Below are 21,055 nucleotides of genomic sequence, written 5' to 3'. Positions count from 1 at the left end.
CCCTAGGCCACATTGTTTAAAGCAAAGATATGCACTTTTAAGATGATTTGGGAAATAATTGATGTCTTCTAAACTTTGACACCTGAGGCCAGGGCCTATTCAGCTTTAGATCCATGCCAGGCCCAGTATCCAAGCATTTCCAGAAGAGATGGGCTTCTCAGCCAGTTTCCTACCCAAATAGGCCAACCTGTTTAAATTTAAAAATAGATGCCTATCATAGACTTTCAGACAAATTTTGAAATTACCCTTTTCCTATCTCCTCTGTCCATTGTCCATGTACTTAAAAGAAGGGTCTATATATGAGCAGACTTGATGTGCATAGAAAGCCTCCTGACCTTTCTTTGGCCCCCTTTCAGGGCACAAAAAGGACACAAAACTAATTATTTTTACATATTTGAGGACCTTGCGTGCAAGCAAAGCTCTCATTGAGGCATTAAAAAGTCTGAGTATATTGTGATGCTGAAGCACTTTCAAAGAGAGTCTGAATCAAACGTATTTCTGAATGAACTCATTAGAATGGATAAACCATCTGACTGATAGATTTAAAAAACTGCATTCAGAAATATTGTCTTTTATACTACATATTATATAATATAATATAATGGATACTAAAATATTTATGTTTATCTGCATAGCACCCATCACTAACAGTACCAGATGTTATATAAACATATATGGAACAACTCACTCACTCCTTCTCTCATAAATGTACAATACCATTACTTACAAGCGCAATGTACATGTACCACCACTGCATCTCTCTATGATAAATGTAGAATATTATTATTTACACACCAAATCAACATTACCCTGAAACATGTCAATGCAGTGTATAAACTAAGCCACATTTTTGGATGTGTATCATGCATCTTTTCCTATAAGAATGTATAAACCCCCTAATAGGGCTTTTTTCAGAGGTACAGTTGGTGTTGATATGTAGGCAGGAAATTATGCATTTTGTAGTTTAACCCTTTTAGAGGACATCAAATTAGAGAAAATAAATAAAATCATACTGAAAAGGCCCATTGCACATCATATTCCAATCATGACAATGTTTAAAACAAATCTTTTGAAGGTTATTCTTTCAATCTGCCACTACTAGGAATCTTCCCTCCTCCACAAATCTCAGCAGTCACACTTCATATGAAGACCATAAAACTCCATGTTTTCATGCTTTCTTCAACCTGATAGCCCCATAATTCGTTTCAAATTCAGCCATCCCACATACACAATAAACTAAATCAAGTACAAGACTGAATACCAGAGAGAGAAGATGCCTTATTACTCTTAAGCCAATAAACACCTCAACCCAAAATGGCTGCCTTCTCTGTTTTTGCCCAGGAACTCAGGAATGAGGAACCTTTCGCATTTAGGAGGAGTAAATTTGGCATTTGGAAATCATAACTTAGGAGTTGAAAAGAAAAGCAGCAAAGGAGTAGAAGTAATGATTTAGAAATCATACTATAACCATTTTTTAACAAACTGTGGTATTTGAGGTTATATAACATTTAAATTCACACACATGTACTTGTTCTAAAGAACATATGGATAGTAATATTTCCCCTGAACAAATTTTCCATAAATGGAAATTTTCTTTTTTCTTCTTCTTTCTTTTCACTGGGTGGGGTAAATTCTGTTCTCCACAATCAATTATTTTAATTGAAGCCACAGCTCACTTCATAATCTAGTAGTCTATATGTGGCCATATATACAACTGAGGCATACTCAAATTTTACAAAATCTGATGATGCGTTTGTCTCTTAAGAACTAAAAAAAAAAAAACCTCACTCCATTCTGTTTCTTTGCTGTCTTCCTTCTCCTTGCATTGTTTCATATATCATACATATCATACATATTAGCAGAATTATTACAATCATAATTACCTGGAATCCTCTGATACTGAAATTTGCAACTGAACAGAGAAGGACAGTATTTGACTAAAAGTGATGCTAAGCCAGTAATTGGGTAAATTAGTTATGTATGAAGTAGGTTTGATCCATCTGCAATGATTGAAAATATTATGTTACCCAGGGAAGGGAGGAGAAGTAGAAAAAGAATATTCTCAAAGAATCCAGTGTCAAATGCAACCTATACGAATATGTCAAGATTGACATATCTGAATATATTAACCAAAATCTAAATTGGGAGGGTAGAGGAGGGGTCAATAAGGAAAATGAGGAGGAAGAACATATATAAATCCAAGACCATTTGTAAACTAATCATTCATTCAAAACTTTTTGTGCATAAAATACACAAAATACAGTTCTAGAACAATCGATTTCCAATCCCAGCATTGTTCCACACCCATCTCTCCACTTATGTTTTTCTAAGTCCCAGGTTGTGTACCTACCAGTTTACTCGAAGTCAGGTAGTCTTGTGCTGCATAACTTTTTCAAATCTTTGTTTAGTTGCTTGCTGCCCAGTTTTAATTTTGCATCCTTGGTGGCACTTTTTGATGTGCCTTACCTTGGAGTTCCTTTTTTCCCTTTTCCCAGTTTGTAAACCGCTGTGCTTTTCCCAACGTTCTTTGGTTAGCTGATTTCCAACCTCCCTTTCTCTATGCAATGCCTACCGTGTTGGCCCTGAGGAGTGCCTGGTTTCTCTTGCACATACGCTCAGGGATGCCCAGTTTAGATCCCTGCTCCCATGCTACCTTCGCAATCCAATACTACTAACACTTTCACTCTTTAGCATCTTACCTTTTCATTCAACAATCCCATTCAAACACACATCCTTTTTTTGCAGAAGCTTTTTGGAGGTCTTATCATCTTCTCAAGTTTTACCCACTGTTTTCTGGTGCTCACTCAAAAGGGGCTCCCCAAAATTGTTGCTCCTTGCGTGCCTACTGCTCATACCCACTCACTCTTGCTCTGTGCTATGAATGACTTTGGGGCGGGTGTTGTTCAAGAATAAATATCATTTCTGCAAACTGAGATTGGGGGTGGGGGAGTCTGGGATGCGCTGGGGGGGAATGCAATACTGCTGTGACATTTGTGCTAAGTTGTCGTGTCAGATTTGAACTTAATTCCCTCCAATGGATCAAGGGTGGGAGGGGGCAGAGCAGGGAGAAATGTCCCCAGTTATACAGCCATGTGTTGTTGCTTACAGAAATCATAGAGAAGGAGCCTGTCAGAGCTGGTCAGGGCTAGAGGGTATGGTGAAGAAAGGGAGGGGGGAAATGGGACAGATGCCACAGACAAGCATGAGATGTACCTTGTACAAATGACTGCAGGGACAGAAGAGAAAGAGAAACCAGTATGCTTTTTCTAGCCCTTCCCATCTTCCCATCTTCTTCCAGCCTTTCCCATCTTTGCCCTTAGCTCTTGTCCTTAAGCATTATCAAGTCTCTCTCCTTTTAATCAAAGGACTCCAAAGGTTCCAAGATCATCTAAAAAAGCCAAGGAATCTTTGTCCTGAATTCTGCTCAGACCAGCTAAATTCAGGAGTCTCACCACAGAGACAATTCAAAATATTGATTTCCAATGCCTGTTATGTATACTTGCCCAGTCTTCCTTTCATATGTCATAAATGAAACCAGTTTTTTATTGTATCTCCTTTGGGATTTCCATTCTCCAAGTCACATTCTCCCACCATAAAGCTGAGAATGGGCACCGTGGTGCCTAAGTGATTTAGGGTAAACAATGAGGAGATGACCTTGATCAGAAGCAATTAAAATGGAGCTACTTGATATAGGGCAACTCAGCCTGAGGGAAATACAGTAGGTTGTGAATAGAGTACAAGCAATTAGCCTGATGGGGGATGCTTTTACACAAGGAGTAGGGGGACAGCTAGCAAGTAGAGTCTCCTAATCTATTGAACTTGTTATCCGATGGTATATCAAAATAATGATGCATTTATCCTCTGGAGCTTTCTATGCAGATTTTTATTAAGTTGCTGAATAGGTGAATAGAACATCTTATTATTTGCCCTTATTTAGTTCATTTTAGTTCTTGTAAATTCACATGGGAGACGTTAGCCCTGCGTGGAAGGTCTATATAAAGCTCCTTGATCTGGGTTGCAAAAAAATAATAATCAATTGATCACTAGATAGCAGCAAAGATATATAGTAATTATCTGCATATCTGCTGCCATCTAGAGATCCTCTAATTTTTTCAGTTCTGGAGGTAGGAGCCGTAGACTGTTGAGTATATTGAAAGAAAGCAAGAGAAGACAAATCAAACTCAGCTCAAACAGACAATAAATGTCTGCAAAAACTGTAGTTAAAGTCTACAGGCAACAGAAATTCCCATTGCAACTGATTTTATTCTCTCTAAATATGGATATTTATGACTAATCAGGCATTGATTTGCAAAAGAAGAAAACAAACCACTGTTATTTTTTCCTTTCTTTATTTAATGTAGAAACTATTTTTCTTCCAAATAATTTTAGGATGGCATGCAGGTTATTATACAATATACAATATAATTATTGTAAAATAATTATTTAAAATTAATAATTAAAATTATTTAATTATGTAAAAAAATATTTTGTAAAATAATTTTACAAATGTTAGCTGAGGACTGTCTCAAGAACATTTGTGACTGTGTAAATCTGGATCTCACCTATCTAAAGCAATGTTCCTATTATGAAAACTGGGACAGAAAAAAAATCGACCAACTTGTATGAAAGAAATGCTTAATAGATCCACTAAAGAATTGCCAACGGAAAATCTGGTTTGGTTGGTGGGGTGGGGTGGATATAAGTATCATGGGGTGATTTCAAATCAGATTTCCAGAACTTTGTATTTTATTTTGTAATAACCTGAAATCCATCCAATGGAGTCCAGATAAAAACAAAAAAAATGAGTTTATATACAGAATTAAATATCTGAACGCAAGAATTGACTCACTGTTCCGGATCTTAATAAAGCTCAGGACTTTCCACTAAAATTCCCAGGTGTCCCAAGCTTACTTTATTACAACATTACAAATCTAAGAGAAATGGATATTACTGTACTCTCTTGCTGCTACAATGATTATAAGAACTGGGAATCAGAAATCCTGGTGGATCTAAGACAAATCAATCTGAGATCTACCAAGGGTGGTAACAGATTTACCTGTGACTTAAATGAAAAACAAAACAAAACACGAACAAACAAACAAACAATTCTAATGCAAGGCATGGCAGGACAGGGCAATTAAGGGAAAGAGGATTAGAGAAATCCTCTGGTCACAACTAAGTGTCTAATGATAGGCATTTTGACAAAAATGTTTTATTAAAACTGTATCCAGAGGTTGTGGGTCCACCACGGAAAGTCTTGGCAATCATTAGTCTGAAATGCGATAGGATCTCCTGCTTGAGGGGAGGATTGGATTAGAACACCTCTAAGGTCTCTTCCAACTCTGTTACTCTGCTATTCAATAAGTGTCTACTGATAGATATTTTGGCAAAAATTGCCATGTTAAAAGTGTAGAGATGAGGAAATAGGAGTTCTTAGAAAGTCTAGGAGAGACAGTGGTCTGTACCTTAACTACAGGGTCCATCTTTGTGAAGAGTAAGGGTATCCACGCGACTTCAGAGTGGCTGAGGCTAAGTACATATTTCTGTTGCTGCCACAGCCATCAATTAAAAATGCAAAGCAGATTGACTCATGTGGAAGGGGGCTTGGGGGGAGCGAGGGAATGTCAGGCTTCATCTATCTGTCCAGCAAGACATGATAGGGAGGGAGGAAGGTGACATGACAAGCGGGGTGATGCCTGTAGGGCTACATAACTAAAGAGGTTTAGCAATGGGCCCTGTCCCACTTTTTAAAAGCAAAAGCAAATCTTTGCAGATCCAAGAATGTCAAGATCCTTAGAGAATCCAATATTTCCCTCTCTAATCTGGTTATGCATTGGAAGTAAAGCCTCCTTCCGACACTTGTAAAAAATACCCCCCATTGTAACACAGAAGCATAAAAAGGGGGCCTAGGTATATCCCCTACCTCAATACTTGTCCTTCGTTGGTTTGCACTGGCCCCATCTCCTCTCTCTCTCTCTTAACCCCACAACAACAACTCAGCTCCATCGCTTCAGATTATTTCTTGCTTCTGACAGAACCATGATTTTGTTAATTGAAACATTAAAGTGCTCCCTTTCATAGCCCTGACTTTACCCTTTCTTCAGCGAATGCTTGTCAAAGCTGGGTCAGAAATAGAGGGGGAGGAAATAGTGTGTAGGGCAAGACACATAAGATTCTCAACTGCATCCCTCGGGGCCAGCAAAAAAGATGGAATTTCAAGAGCAGCCAGTTTATTTCATGGCCCAGGAATAGTTGGGTAAAGCAGAAGCACAACTAGACAAGATGGGTGTGACAGCCAGGAAGTGAACACATAAACAGAACCAAAGCAGTGTTGGAGACTGAACAGGGGGGGGGGAGGAGGGACAACAATTATAACAAATATAGCTAAGAAAACAATCTCCCTGCACATGGCATAGGTTATTTGCAGAACCACCTGTTCATAGGATCTCTGTCAGATCCACATATTCCAACAAGTCTCCTTCCTGGGAAACAAAAGCCAGTGTATGAGATCTTTGAGGTATGCCTTCTTGGTAGTAACCCCTGATTTTTGAAGTGATTTGCCCTCCCAATATACAATTGGTACTAACCCTGCAAGCCTTTAGAAAGGCAGTCAAGACATGATGTCAGTCCCAAAGCCAAGAATGGCATGTGGTCAGTCTTCCAAATTGGGTTCTTTATTATTTCACACCTGTACACAAAATCTTTCCAGACTGACCCCTCTACTATCTTTGTCTATTACATACTCTGCAAACTGTTAGGGAGTCCTCTTTTCTTTCACACATAATCTCTGAACTGAGTTGGAATGCAAACCCCTCCCTCCCGGAAATCCACCTCCTTACTACTACATTTTATTATATTGGCTTGTTCACAGCCTTTGGCTCTGGATGAGAAGAACCCCAATTGTTAAACTGCAGCATATTTTAGCCTGGTTGCCATATTATGATTTCAGGGGGCTTTTCATTTATTGTGTAGTATACACGGCAACAATAACTAGCTAACCAGATAACCAGATAAACAAACAAACAAACAAAATTCTCTATCTCTTCCTATTTCAAGGAACCACTGAATAAAAACTAATACAAATTGGTATCTATACTTAGTTGTCAAAACAAAAGTTTTGAAAAATGTATTTTTTGCTCCACTAGTCATCTTTACACATCTTTACAGTTAGAGACCTTTTCATTTTATCGCCCCCCCCCCATGAATTATCTTCTAAATATTATGGACTGCAACTTCTATTGATCTCCTGTAGTCTGGAGAGGTTGTGGATTGCAATTTACCACATCTGGACCATGTCCAATTCAGGGTGAGATATAGCATTATAACTTGATCAACCTCCTTCAGATTTCCACACAGTATTTCTCAATTTACAATAATAATTATAACCAGAATTTTTATTGCTAAGCAAGGTTGTTGCTTAAGGTTGCTAAGTAAGTTGCACCTGATTTTACAACCTGTTTCATAACATTTGCTAAGTAAATCACTGCAATTGTTAAATGAATCCAGTTTCTTCCATTGATTTAGCTTGTTGGAAGCTAGATGGAAAGGTCACAAATGGCGATCACATTCCCCTGAGATATTACGATCATAGTGGTCAGATGCTTGCCTATCGCCAGGCACCCAATTTTTTATCAAGGGAGACTGCAGATACTGTGACATCTGTAAGTGTGAGGACCAGTTGTAAGTCACTTTTGAAGTGCTATTGAAACTTTGAATAATTGCTAAACAAATTGTTGTGATGAGTCAGATCTTCATTGTTCTGGCATGTGCACAAACAGGAAGAAGGAAGAGATGTGTGCATGCAGCTCCTGCCTAACAAAGATAAAGGAAAGTGAGTACATGCAAAATTGGTCAAAGGCTAATAACAAAAGCCAGATGCCTGGTATAGTATATCAGGTATACAGATTAGGTATGGAGTTGACAGAAGGTCAATGGAAGGTCTGTTAGATAGTAGCTCAAATTCTTATAGGGTTAACGTAAGGTATGGAGTTCACTGAACCAATAGAATGTCTGCTCGATAATGGCATTTACCTCCGGCAAGAAAATGTTTCTGAACAGATCAGCAGAATGCTGCAGATATAAATATAAACAAGAGACATTCTTTCATATGTGGTGGATGTGCCGAAAAGCCAGGAAATATTGGATCAAAATAAAGATATGGTTAGAAGAAATCCCGAAACAAAAAATTGAATTGAAAACAGAACTTTTTGTATTAGGTATAATAAGAGAAGACCTAAATAAAGAAATCCAATATATTATACTTCATATAGTAACTGCAGCTAGAATTACATTTGCTCAAAACTGGAAACAGGATAACATTGATGTAATGGTAATAAAAAATGTGCTTGATTGTACTGAGATGGACAGGTTAACTATGGAATTAAAAGATAAACAAGAAACAGACTATTACATGATTTGGAATATATGGTATAATTGGCTAGAAGGCAGATGTAAAGAATGTACATAAAGTTTAATTAAAAGGTATACTAAAATGTGTAATGTGTATGTGTGTGTGTAAATATTGATACAAGATACAATTAAAGAGTATTATGTACATATATTAATAATTATATAATATATAACATAGTGATGTATACAATTGAAATAGCCATGATTTAAATATAAGCAATATCGATACTGGAACACTGTTAAGAGTAGAAATATAGTGTAAAAGTTGAAATATTTAATAAAAACTAATTTTAAAAAAAGAATATCTGCTAGATCGTAACTCAAATTCCTGTAGGGTTAACATAAGGTATGGAATTGAAGTTGAGCCAGTAGAGTGTCTGTTAGATAATTCCTAAAGTGCTTATTAGACAATATTTCTGTAATCTTGCCTTAAATAAAAGCTTGCTGAATCCTTTGTTGTAGGTTCCGGCATTTTGTTGGCCTGGACCTCTTTTACTGAAGCACTTCAATAACAGGGAAATCAATCCTGCACCTTGTGTCTCGTATCTTCATTAGCTTTGGTGCCAGGCTCAGACCCAAATTTGGGGACAATAGTTGTAAATCAAGGACTACCTGCTTACAGTGATTGTAAGTCAAAAGCTTCATGCAAGGAATTGGCCCTCATGGTATTGGACCTGGGTACTTGAGAGACCGCCTGCTGCCAATTACCTCCCAAAGACCCATTAGATCGCACAGGGCCGGCCTCCTCCGGGTTCCATCCACCAGCCAATGCCATCTGGCTATGACCCGGGAGAGGGCCTTCTCTGTTGCAGCTCTGGCCCTTTGGAACGAACTCCCTGCGGAGATTCGGACCCTCACCTCTCTCCCTGCTTTCTGAAAAGCCGTTAAAACCTGGCTGTGTCGGCAGGCCTGGGGTTGATGAGCTCCCCTCCCCTCTCGACAGGTGTGGTTGTTGGTCATTTTAATATGTGTATTTTGTACTTGTATGTTTCCCCTTCCCGTTTAAGTTGTTCGCCGCCCTGAGTCCCTTTAAGGGAATAGGGCGGCATATAAATAAAATAAAACTTAAACTCTGCTCTCTTCTGTTGTTGAATAGACCAACTCTCATTCTACACTTTTTCAGTGGTCACCCCACCAATTCACTCCCCACAAAAATTTGGTTTGTGCCAAGCAGCCTAGTTTCTTTCTTTTTTCTTTTCTAGTAAGCACATCCTGCAGAGGCTTCAAAGGATCTCTGCTGCCTAAAAAGGCATGCTTGCCTGGGCCAGGCTGGAAAATGTAGCTGAAGATAAACACATGTCAGTGGAACAGAAACTCTGTTTTTCCCGCTTGGGATGGATCTCAACAGCCACTGCCAAGGGCCGTTGGGAAAGCTTGCCAAGAGCTGCCAGATGGTATACTTGATCCTTTATGGGGATGGAATAAGACTGCAAGGCCAGGTGGAGGCTGGCCATGGGAGGACTAGAAGTAGGGAAGATGTTTAAACTAAGATGAGAAACTAGACCAGTTAGGAGATAAGACATGTCTGGGTGATGTGCTACAGAAAGAGAGAGGTACAACCTGAAGTAGGTATATAAGCAAGCACAGATGGGAATATGGGATATTTGGCTGACAAGGCAACATATCCTTGTTTTCCATTTTTGCACTAATTTTGCACAATACATTAACCTGTAGTTAACTGAGCTATGAATAATTGAATTAGCCCAATCATCTGGATTTGCAAAACACTTTGAACCATATACTGAGCAGGCTGGTTGGGTTTGCCCATTATATTGGGCACTTTTCCCATTTCCACCTAACCTTGGGAAAATTGTTTGTCCCCGATGACGTTGCCTTTAGCTTGTTCTAACCCACAGGTCACACGGGCTCAAGTCATCCTTAGTTGTTCCACTTTTCAAGATGCTTCCACTCCACTCAAAGTCAAGAGCTACATGTTCTACTTTTCACCCATCATAACAAAGGTGACGTCAGATTACTAGTAAGGGCTGGGATCAGAAGGACTCCTGTTCTGGCTGAGATGCAAACAGTACAATAATATTTTCACGGTCCTGGACTTCCTGGGAGGAGCCTACTGGTGGGGGCAGCAAAAAATCAGCTGCCTCTGAATTCCTGGCTACGTACCTGTTTAGAGGATCTTCCATCTGACGTCTTATCAGGTTTTCTTATCCTTCAGGCAAGAAGGAAAGAAGAAACTGTTTTGCTGGCAAATGCTCTTCGATTTTTGCAGCTTTTGTGCTTGCAAGGAAAGGGGGGCTAGCCCAAGGCAGAACGGCTGTCCGTGCTGGGAACTTCAAACTGCCTTGTGCAGGACAAAGTAGGTCTCTCCCACTCTGCTCAAAGTTTTGTTTGATTTATTCTTATCACGAGCTGGATCCGTTTACTGTGGACAATAATTGCTTATCAACATTTTAGCTTCTTTTCTTTTTCTCCTCCGAAAAATTATTTACTCAGAGGCTTCTAAAATGGCACCGAGCAGGCTGGTTTCTCCGGTAATAACGAACACTTTTTGATAATCCTCACAAGAATTCAAAACAAAAGAGATTGCTTATCATTTGTTTTGGTTTCACAATAGAAGAATTTTACTCCTTCATTAACCTTGCTTATTTGGAAGTTAAATGGTGATGAATCTGCTGAATGGTCTTGTTACAATGTTTACTCACTGAAAGTTTTGCCAAGCCTTAAACTTCAAAATAAAAGCCTCTTTACTTAAAGCTGCATATTCAGGCAAAAGAGTTTTATTAACTGCAGGCAGATAAATTTTGAAATGGCCTCAAAACCAAATATTAACTTGAAGTCGTCACCCTCTACTTCCAGGGGCACATCCTCAGTGCCTGGCACAAAGCTGCAGCCTCCGCTTCCTACACCCCCTGCTGGGGATGTGTTAACGAAAGAATTTTTCCTGAGTAATCTAAGCGAGGCTCTTAATGCACAGACAATTAAAATGGAAGATAAGTTTAGAGATAATAGAGAGGTGGTAAAGCAGGAGAGAAAAGAGGAAATAAAAGAAATGAAAGAAGAAATTAAAAGTGAAATAAAAGGACTTAAACAGGAGCTGTATGAGAAATTTGATGCTAAGGTTGATAAAATTAGAGATGACATGCTGAGTCTTGTAACTGTATTAACAGAACATATTTCTGGAGTGGAAGATACCCTAGAGGTTCTTAATGATGCCAATGCTAACTTGACATTGAAAACAGAGGTGGTGGAACAAAAAGTGGAAAATGCTGAAAAAGAAATTATTATGATACAGTACCGACAAATGGAGTTCGCATTAAGAGTAAGGGGGCTGTGTGAGGAGAAACAGGAGAACCTGAAACAGATCCTATCGGAAGCTTTTGACCGCCTGATGGGAAGACCAGGGACCAATCAAGACTGGCAAATTGACAAAGCTTACCGCGTTAACTCCTGGCTGGCAAAGCAGAAGCAGCTTCCTCGAGACATCGTTATATATTTTACTACAAGAGAGTTTAGAAATATGGTACTGCAAGCATCTTATAACACTAAGCTTCAAATTGGCGGTCAAGATCTGGTTGTTTTGAAAGAGATACCACCTCAAATGTTAAGAGCCAGGAGAGACTACGCTTTTTTGGTCGAAGAACTCAGAAATCGTCAGATACAGTATAGATGGGATGCACCATTTGGCATCATATTTACATTTGATAAGCAAAGGTACCGCCTCAACTCTGTATGGAAAGCCCGAGATTTTTATTATAATATATTGAAGGCCGGACACCCTGCACCATCTGGACCTAGAGAAAGACCACAAGAAGGACAGGATAGACAGCAAACTACACAACCACCAGACAAGATGGAGCATCTTTCTTCTCTAGAAGTGCAAGGTGCTATGGAACCAAGACCTAGCCGCATGACTACTAGACGTATGGAGAAACAAGCTAAAAAGCAACAGCATCAACAATCATCGGCCATCGATCAAGGATCTACAACAACAAATCTGGAAGCAATGGGAGGAGCTAGACCTAAGGTTAAACAGGCCGTGCAGGAAGCTCTAAAAATGCTTCAACCAACCAAAGATGACAACTAAGATTTTAACATGGAATGTCAACGGACTGAACTCTCCACAGAAGAGGAAGAAAATATTTCATTATCTCAAACAGTTTAAGAACGATGTAATTTGTTTGCAAGAAACTCATATCAAGTCAACTGATCAAAAATATTTAATCAACTCAAAACTTGGTCAACATTTTGCAGCTTCTGCTATGGAAAAGAAGAATGGTATAGTTGTATACTTAAGAAAAGATATGAAAGCTGAATTAATAGAAGCAGATCCCTTCGGAAGATATATTGCTTTAGACTTAATCTTAGAAGGGAAAAAGACATTACTTTTGGGAATTTATGCTCCCAATCAACAGCAAGATAGATTCTATAGAAATCTTCATGCTAAATTAGTACAGTGGGACTATAGTTCCTGTATACTATTGGGTGACTGGAATGGAGTGATAGACACTAAGAGAGATAAGAAGATTTCCCGCCTAAATACCAAGATGCGAGCAAAGTTACCCAAATCTTTCTTTGACATTATGGATGATTTTGAATTGAGAGATATTTGGCGAGAAAGAAATGCAGAGGAATGTGACTTCACTTTCTTCTCGAACAGGCATCAATCCCTCTCAAGGATTGATTTTATTCTAACCACTAATGATTTGCTTTCTAGGGTCAAGAAAACAAAGATTGCAGCTAGGATCCTTTCGGACCATAACCCAGTTTGGATGGAGTTGGGAAGGGTAGTGCAGGCAAGAAGGTCTTGGAGATTGAACGAAAACTTATTTAGATATGAAAAGTATATTAATGATTGTAAAAAATTACTATCTGAATATTTTGTTTTGAATATGAATAAGGGTACATCTATGGAATTTGTATGGGACGCAAGCAAAGCGTATATGAGAGGAGTTTTGATGAATATAAATAAAACACATAGAAATAAGCAAGGGTTAAAACGAACAGAACTGGAAGAGGAAATTAAGAGAAAAGAGCTGGAGTTAACAATGAACCCAGACGATACAAAGGTTAAGGAAGCTATTAACATATTAAAATCTCAATTTGACATGTTGATCTCTGACCAGGTGGCTACTAATCTATTATATGCAAAACACAATACTTTTTGTAATGCAAACAAACCTGGCAGATGGTTAGCTTATCAGATTAGGAAAAAAAGGAAAACTCGAAATATATCTAAACTGATTTACAGAGGGAAGGAGGTATTTCAACAGGAAGAGATTCAAAAGGCTTTCTGGGAATTTTTTACAGAACTGTATAAAGGGGATAAAATTAATGGTTTAGACATAGACAAATATTTAGACAAAGAGAAAATACCTTCAGTTAGAGAACACAGGCAAAAATTGAATCAACCAATAACCTCGGGGGAAATCCTGCAGGTAATTAAGCAATTAAAGTCAGGGAAAGCACCAGGTACAGATGGCTTGACAGCGGTTTACTATAAAAACTTACAGTTAGAAATGGTAGAACCTCTTAGAGAATTATTTAATATGATTCAAACGGAAGGTAAAGTCCCTCCATCTTGGAAGACAGCGTTTATATCTTTGATACCCAAAGAAGATCAAGATACTACTCAACCCAAAAATTATAGACCTATTTCATTACTGAATGTAGATTATAAAATTTTTACTAAAATATTAGCAAATAGGTTAATGTTGGTCACTCAACAATTGATACATACGGACCAAACAGGTTTTATACAAGGGAGGCAGATGAAAAGTAATGTTAGATTAATTATTAATGCATTAGAATATTTGGGAAAGAACAACCAGATCCCTGCTGCGTTTATATTTTTGGATGCTGAGAAGGCCTTTGATCGAGTTAACTGGCAATTTCTGTTGAAGATACTGCAAAAAATGCAGATAGGAGATAATTTTTTACAGTCAATTAAAGCAATATACCAACAGCAAACAGCACAAATCATAGTCAATGGAAGTCTAACAGACTCTTTTCAAATTGGAAAAGGTACAAGACAGGGCTGTCCTTTGTCCCCATTATTGTTTATTATAACTTTGGAAGTATTGTTGAATAAAATACGGGGCTTGGATGGTTTAAAAGGGATCAAGATTAGGCAGCAAGAATATAGAGTCCGCGCTTTTGCGGATGATTTGGTCATAATATTGGAACAACCGCAGGAATCCAGTATGGTTTTAATGAATATGATTAATCAATATGGTCAAGTGTCGGGCTTTAAAATAAACTTAGGAAAAACCAAAATATTAGCTATAAATATGAATATTAAACAAAAGGAAGAATTAGGAGTGATGCTAGGATGTGAGGTAGTTAAAAAAGTCAAATATCTTGGAGTTAACATTTTAACTTCAAATGGGAAATTATATAAGCATAATTATGAACCACTTTGGCATAGCATACAGACAGAGATGAAAAAATGGGAGAAATTGCACTTATCTTTGCTGGGTAGGATAGCGGCAGTGAAAATGAACATTTTACCAAAATTTTTATTTCTCTTCCAAATGTTACCTATACTTAAAAAAGATGCGAACCTTTTAGAATGGCAGAAGGGTATCAACAAATTTGTGTGGGCAGGAAAGAAGCCGAGGGTAAAGATGAAAATAATGCAAGATGTACGTGAGAGAGGAGGATTGAAACTACCTAATTTAAAACTATATTATGATGCAGTGGTATTATCTGTAATTAGTGATTGGATTCACTTAACCAATGATAGAATATTGAACATTGAGGGACACGATCTGGTATTTGGTTGGCATGCTTACCTGTTATTCAACAAAAAATTGGATAAGAACTTTAAAAGTCATATTTTAAGAAATGCTTTATTGCGGGTCTGGAAGAAATACCAATATAAATTAAATGACAAGATACCCATGTGGGCAATTCCTAGACACGCAATTGAAAATATGAATACAGCACAAAAACAGGACAGAATTACCTACAGACAGCTTCTTACCTCGGAAAGGGGGGTATTACAATTAAAATCTTTAGAGGTATTAAAAGAGGAGAAGGTAGTTCAAACATGGTTCCAGTATGGGCAATTACAGGCTAGGTGGAAAATAGATCAAAAAATTGGTTTTATTCAAGTTGAGGATAATCTGCTTAAACAAATAAGAGATCAAAGCTTAATGCATATAAAGAGGATATATAATGTATTAATACAGATGGATTCGGAAACAGAATTAGTTAAAGATTGTATGATAAAATGGGCTCAAAATATTGAGGAACCAATAATGTTGGATACATGGGAAAGAATCTGGGTAAGAAATGTGAAATTTACACAAGCTCAAAATCTGAGAGAAAATTTTTACAAGATGTTCTATAGATGGCATTTAGATCCTAAAAAGTTGGCTTCTATGTATCCGAATGTACAGCCTAAATGTTGGAGGTGTGGTTCTCTCGATGCTACATATTATCATATATGGTGGACCTGCCAAAAGGTTAAGGCATTTTGGATAAAAATATGGTGGGTCATGCAAAATGTTTTTAAAAGAAGGATAAAGTTTAGTCCTCAGTTATTTTTACTAGGTATATGTACTGACTTTACAGTGGTAGAGACCAATTTGATTCTGCACCTGATAACTGCAGCAAGACTGTTGGTGGCGCAATATTGGAAGAAGGAAGACTTGCCTACAATTCAAGAATGGACATTGAAAGTAACAAACTTAGCTGAAATGGCTAAAATATCGGCATATCTCAAAGATCATTCAAATGAGAGATATAAACGAGACTGGAAAAAATGGATTGACTATATACAAAATAAATACAGGACTAAGAAATTCCAGTTAGCCTATGCTTAAGATCAGAAATGATTTAAACTGTTAAAAGTCAGTTCAGTAAGAAGAAGCTAAGGTCAATCTAGAATGTCATTAATTTCTTTATTTCTTTTTTCTCAATAGATTTTAGACTGTGTTAGTTAAAAATCCATACCGTGTACGGGTTCTGGGAAGTCGGGGGGGGGAGGAGGAGAGGGGGTGGGGGGTGGAGGGAGGGAGGGGTACACACATCAAAAAAAAAATTGTACTTCAATGTCTTAATGATTGACAAATGATGACATATTTGTGTTTTTTTTAAAGAAAAATAAAAAAGTTCTGTTAAAAAAAATAAATAATATTTTCACGGTCCTCAATACACAACCACAATTGCTATCAGATTTCTGTTGCAAAGCAAGCCATTTGTTAAGTGAGTTGTGCTCAATTTTACAACTTCCCCACCCCCCAAAATTGTTAAGCGGATCGCTGCAGTTAAGTAAGTTATTAAGGAAATCATCTTCCCCATTGATTTTGCTTCTCAGAAATCAGCTAAGATTGCAAATGGCGATCACATGACCTGGGACACAGTAACCTTTGTAAATACATGCTGATTGCCAAGCACCCAAATTTTGATCAGATGATCATGGGGATGCTACAATGGTTGTTAAGTGTGAGGATCGATTGTAAGTAACTTTTTTCAACATTGTTGTAACTTTGAAAGGTCACTAACCAAATGGTTGTTAATCAAGGACTACCTGTACAGTTTGAAATCTTGCGGAATTAGCTGATGTTGCTAAGATAGCGTTGGAACATCATCGTGTTGTTAGGCAGAACTACCATCAGAGAAAGGAAAATGGAATGCAATGGACAAAACAAGTTATAAAATCCAAAATTCCTGAAAGGACCACGTTGCAATTTTGTGTGGCTGCAGAATAAACCTGGGTGATGGGTCAGGTTTCCTCCCTTTAAGCTTGGCTGAAGCTTCACATGTAAGCAAACCTCCTACGGAGTTCTTGGTGCTCTTGGAGCTTGGTTGTCTGCTTGCAGATGTTTCATTACCACCCTATCAGGTAACATCATCAGTGCAAGTGAATATGGGGTTCACTGCCTGTCTATATTCAGTTTGCCTGCCAGTGTTGATGGAGGTGTAGTTTTCTCCTTGGAAGCTCCTTGATTTTATTTTCTGCTTGATTGTTTGTCCTGATCCCTGCTTTTTTTTTAATGTTGGCTGCTGGAGGGAATTCTTTTTATCTATGGAGACTGAAGTAATATTAAACAGTCAATTTCCTCTGAATTGAACTCAATGCAGAGCCGAGGTGGCGCAGTGGTTAGGGTGCAGTACTGCAGGCCACTTCAGCTGACTGTTATCTGCAGTTCAGCGGTTCAAATCTCACCGGCTCAAGGTTGACTCAGCCTTCCATCCTTCCGAGGTGGGTGAAATGAGGACCCAGACTGTGGAGGCAATATGCTGACTCTATAAACCGCTTAGAGAGGGCTGAAAGCCCTATGAAGTGGTATATAAGTCTAACTGTTATTGCTATTGCTATTGCATTTTCACCTATCCTTCCCAAGGAAGGAAAAGGAAAATACGTTTTGCTCTTTTCATGCTTAGCACAAGGTGGCAATTGATTACTGACATTTTCAAAAAATTCTTTCTTTGGAAACTAACCCACAAAGTAGCATCCACCTTACGTAGGTGCAAAAATACCAACAACACCCAAATGCTTACCCTACAACTCTGGTGTTTTTGCTTAGCTTCTTGAGATTAGCAAAAAATCTATTAACTCCAACTTTTTGCTGCTGTATTTTTGTAGGCCAGATCTCAGAATTTAATCATGTCCCAAATTCAATCTCTGATATTTTTAGAAATAGTTAGAAAGCAAGCAAGCGGTGCAATCCATCCAGCCGAATGCTAGAATCTAGCTGAGTGAACTACAGATTGGTTTAAGAAGGTGATGTTACTCTGACCTCTTCTGGAATAAAAGGGTTACTACAGAGATCAACAGGGAAAGGGGAATTAGCAAGTCAGAGAGTTTTCTCAGGATAATTAGGTTAACATGGGAGCAGTGATAAAATTCTTTTTTTTTTACTACCAGTTCTGTGGGCATGGCAAGGGAAGGATACTGCAAAATCTCCATTCCCACCCCACTCTGGGGGCAGCCAGAAGTGGCATTTGCCGGTTCTCCGAACTACTCAAAATTTCCACTACTGGTTCTACAGAACCTGTCATAACCAGCTGAATTTCACCCCTGAATGGGAGTTACATGCTATATAACTCCCAAAAGTAAACTGTATATTGGCTTAATCTTATGGACTGATTCATTTGGTATGATGCTTGGGTTTCCAATAATATGATAAAGCGTAAGCTATTCACCTTATTTTGCCTAGCCCACCATACTGGGTGAATCAAGCTGTGATTTGAGTTGTTTGTTTTCATTAAACATTGCAATTTATAAAATCTGCTTTAGCACCAAGCTCAAGGATAACCATTATTTGAGGGTATGGGGTCAAAATTAACTTTTCAGAAAACTCAAGGAGGCATTAGCCAGGTTTTTTAAAAAATCAGAGTAAGAATAAGATCAAAAGACCTTAGAGAACAAGTTTGCTGCCTTTATCAGTCTTATGCATCCCCCAATTGTTTTAAAAAATCCCCACTGTGTCATAGGGAATGTTTCATTTAGAACCTCTTGCTCCCAGAAATGGGACAGATTATGGGGTATCACAGCAAAAGATGATGGAGTTGGAACCCCAGAAATTAAAGAAGAGAATGAAAATACAGAAAACAAAGACAAGATACTAGATGAACTTATTAATGGAGTAAATGTGAGTGAAAGTGGAAAGAAGGGAAACTGGAAAAGTGATTTTGACAATTTGGAGCTTTATCCCAAATTCCAAGGTGCAGGAGGGGAAAAAAAAAGAGCGAAAAGGATGGAGTTAAGAAGACAAATCTATCCAGAAATAAGTTTGATAACCAAAGTTTAGCTTACATTAATAACAATTCAAGGGCAATGAAACTACATGAGAGATCTTCCAAACTACAAAATGTGGAGAGAAATTCAAAACTCTGGAAAGAAGCTGAAAAGAGAATTGACACAACAGCTGGCGAGAGAGAAAAAACCATTTTGCTACTGGAAGGACACTGGCTGATAATGTTAGTTGATGATAAAAAGTTAGCTAATTTTTGTTGATCAATAAGTAGGGATTATAGTATTTTGTAGACTGTTTTAGATTATTATTGAATGTTTATTCATTAACATATAATTTACTATGATATTAATAATGAAATGATAACCTTAATTAGGATAAATAACCAGGCCATAAATTGTAATTTGGGATCTGGTGAAAAGATGTATAAATCTTACAAAGTTTTGTTTAGATCTTGTTATGAGAGTATAAATAATTTGGGTCAGAAGAGACGTGATACAAATAGGCAAACAATTGGTTTTTCTTTTTCTTTTAACTATAATAATAAGAAAGAAATGTTAATGCATACTTTTGGTGATTATTAAGTAGAAATGTTAACATCTCTTAGATTGTCTTAGATTTTAAACGTTTATTTTGTTAATACATAATTAACCAATCTGGGACTTAGGGGAAAGCCCTATAAATCTTATTAATAAATTTCTGTTTAGAGAGGGTTATAAAGGTATAATCTTGTTTGGGCCTGTGGAGAGGAGAGGTGAGATAAATAGGAAATAATTTTTAGTTAACTACAATAATAACAAATAAATGTTAATGGATAATATTTAATGGTACATACAGGTGTATTGTACCAGTAAAAGTAAAATGGACAGAAGCGTTAATTTGTGAGTTTGGGGGAGGGGGGGAGAGGGAATGTTAGATATCCTCCTAACTGACCTTCTTTTAGAATATGTTATAAGGATGTAAAGTTATGGCAGATTCATTGTGATTGCGAAAGTATGCCAGTAGGTGGTTGTGTCTTCAAATATAAATGATTTTAGGGGGGGAGGACACGTTTAAGTAACCGTAACCAAATGAAAATTGTGGTACAGTGATAGTAAAATACATAAATTCTAAAATGTACAACTCAACTTGAATGAAATATATGTAATGACTGTGGAAGAAACACAAAAATGTGCCTGAAACCAATTGGCACACTTTTTACAAGCTGTAATGAAAGATGATTCTTTTTTTTCTTTTTCTTGTGTTCTTGTATAATAAAAATTATGGATGGATGGATGGATGGATGGATAGATAGATAGATAGATAGATAGATAGATAGATAGATAGATAGATAGAGAGAGAGATAGAGATAGAGATAGAGATAGAGACAGATAGAGATAGATAGATAGATAGATAGATAGATAGATAGATAGATAGATAGATAGAGAGATTGATTCCCAGTAAGGGTATGGCTAGCTGATGAGAGCTAAATAGCTTGAAATAGATCTATACTAGTCTCCCTTTATTTATTTATCAGCACAAATACAACATATATATATATGAACCTCTTGCTCCCTATCTGCACCTTAATTTTGGAAAGAGGGTATTGACGTATTTGAAAATGTAAACAGGGCAATATTTTATTACTAAACATGATGCATGCATAAAATCTCTGTGATTGCCTTCCAAATTTCTAAGTGCCTTTTAACCTCCAGTGTTAAAAAAAATCTTAGCCCCACACACCAAGTGATGTCACCAAATGTGCTCTGGGTCCCCTAGAATGAAAATACAGGCCTCAGACTTGTCGTATCCCCATTGTGATTTGTATGCTAGCAGGTTGTGGGAAGTCAGTTAATTGTGATTCATGCATTCATTCTATTCTATTAGATAGTTATAGCTTGGCACACAGTAGCAGTAATGTCCTTACTCAGATAGATAACAGAGGAAAATCACAAAAAACACCACACTGACATAATATCACTCATAGACACAAAAGGGCTGGAAGT

Source organism: Thamnophis elegans, chromosome Z (genome assembly GCF_009769535.1).
Source record: "Thamnophis elegans isolate rThaEle1 chromosome Z, rThaEle1.pri, whole genome shotgun sequence".
In the NCBI taxonomy this organism is placed as follows: domain Eukaryota; kingdom Metazoa; phylum Chordata; class Lepidosauria; order Squamata; family Colubridae; genus Thamnophis; species Thamnophis elegans.
Note: the sequence above shows the minus strand (reverse complement) of the source record.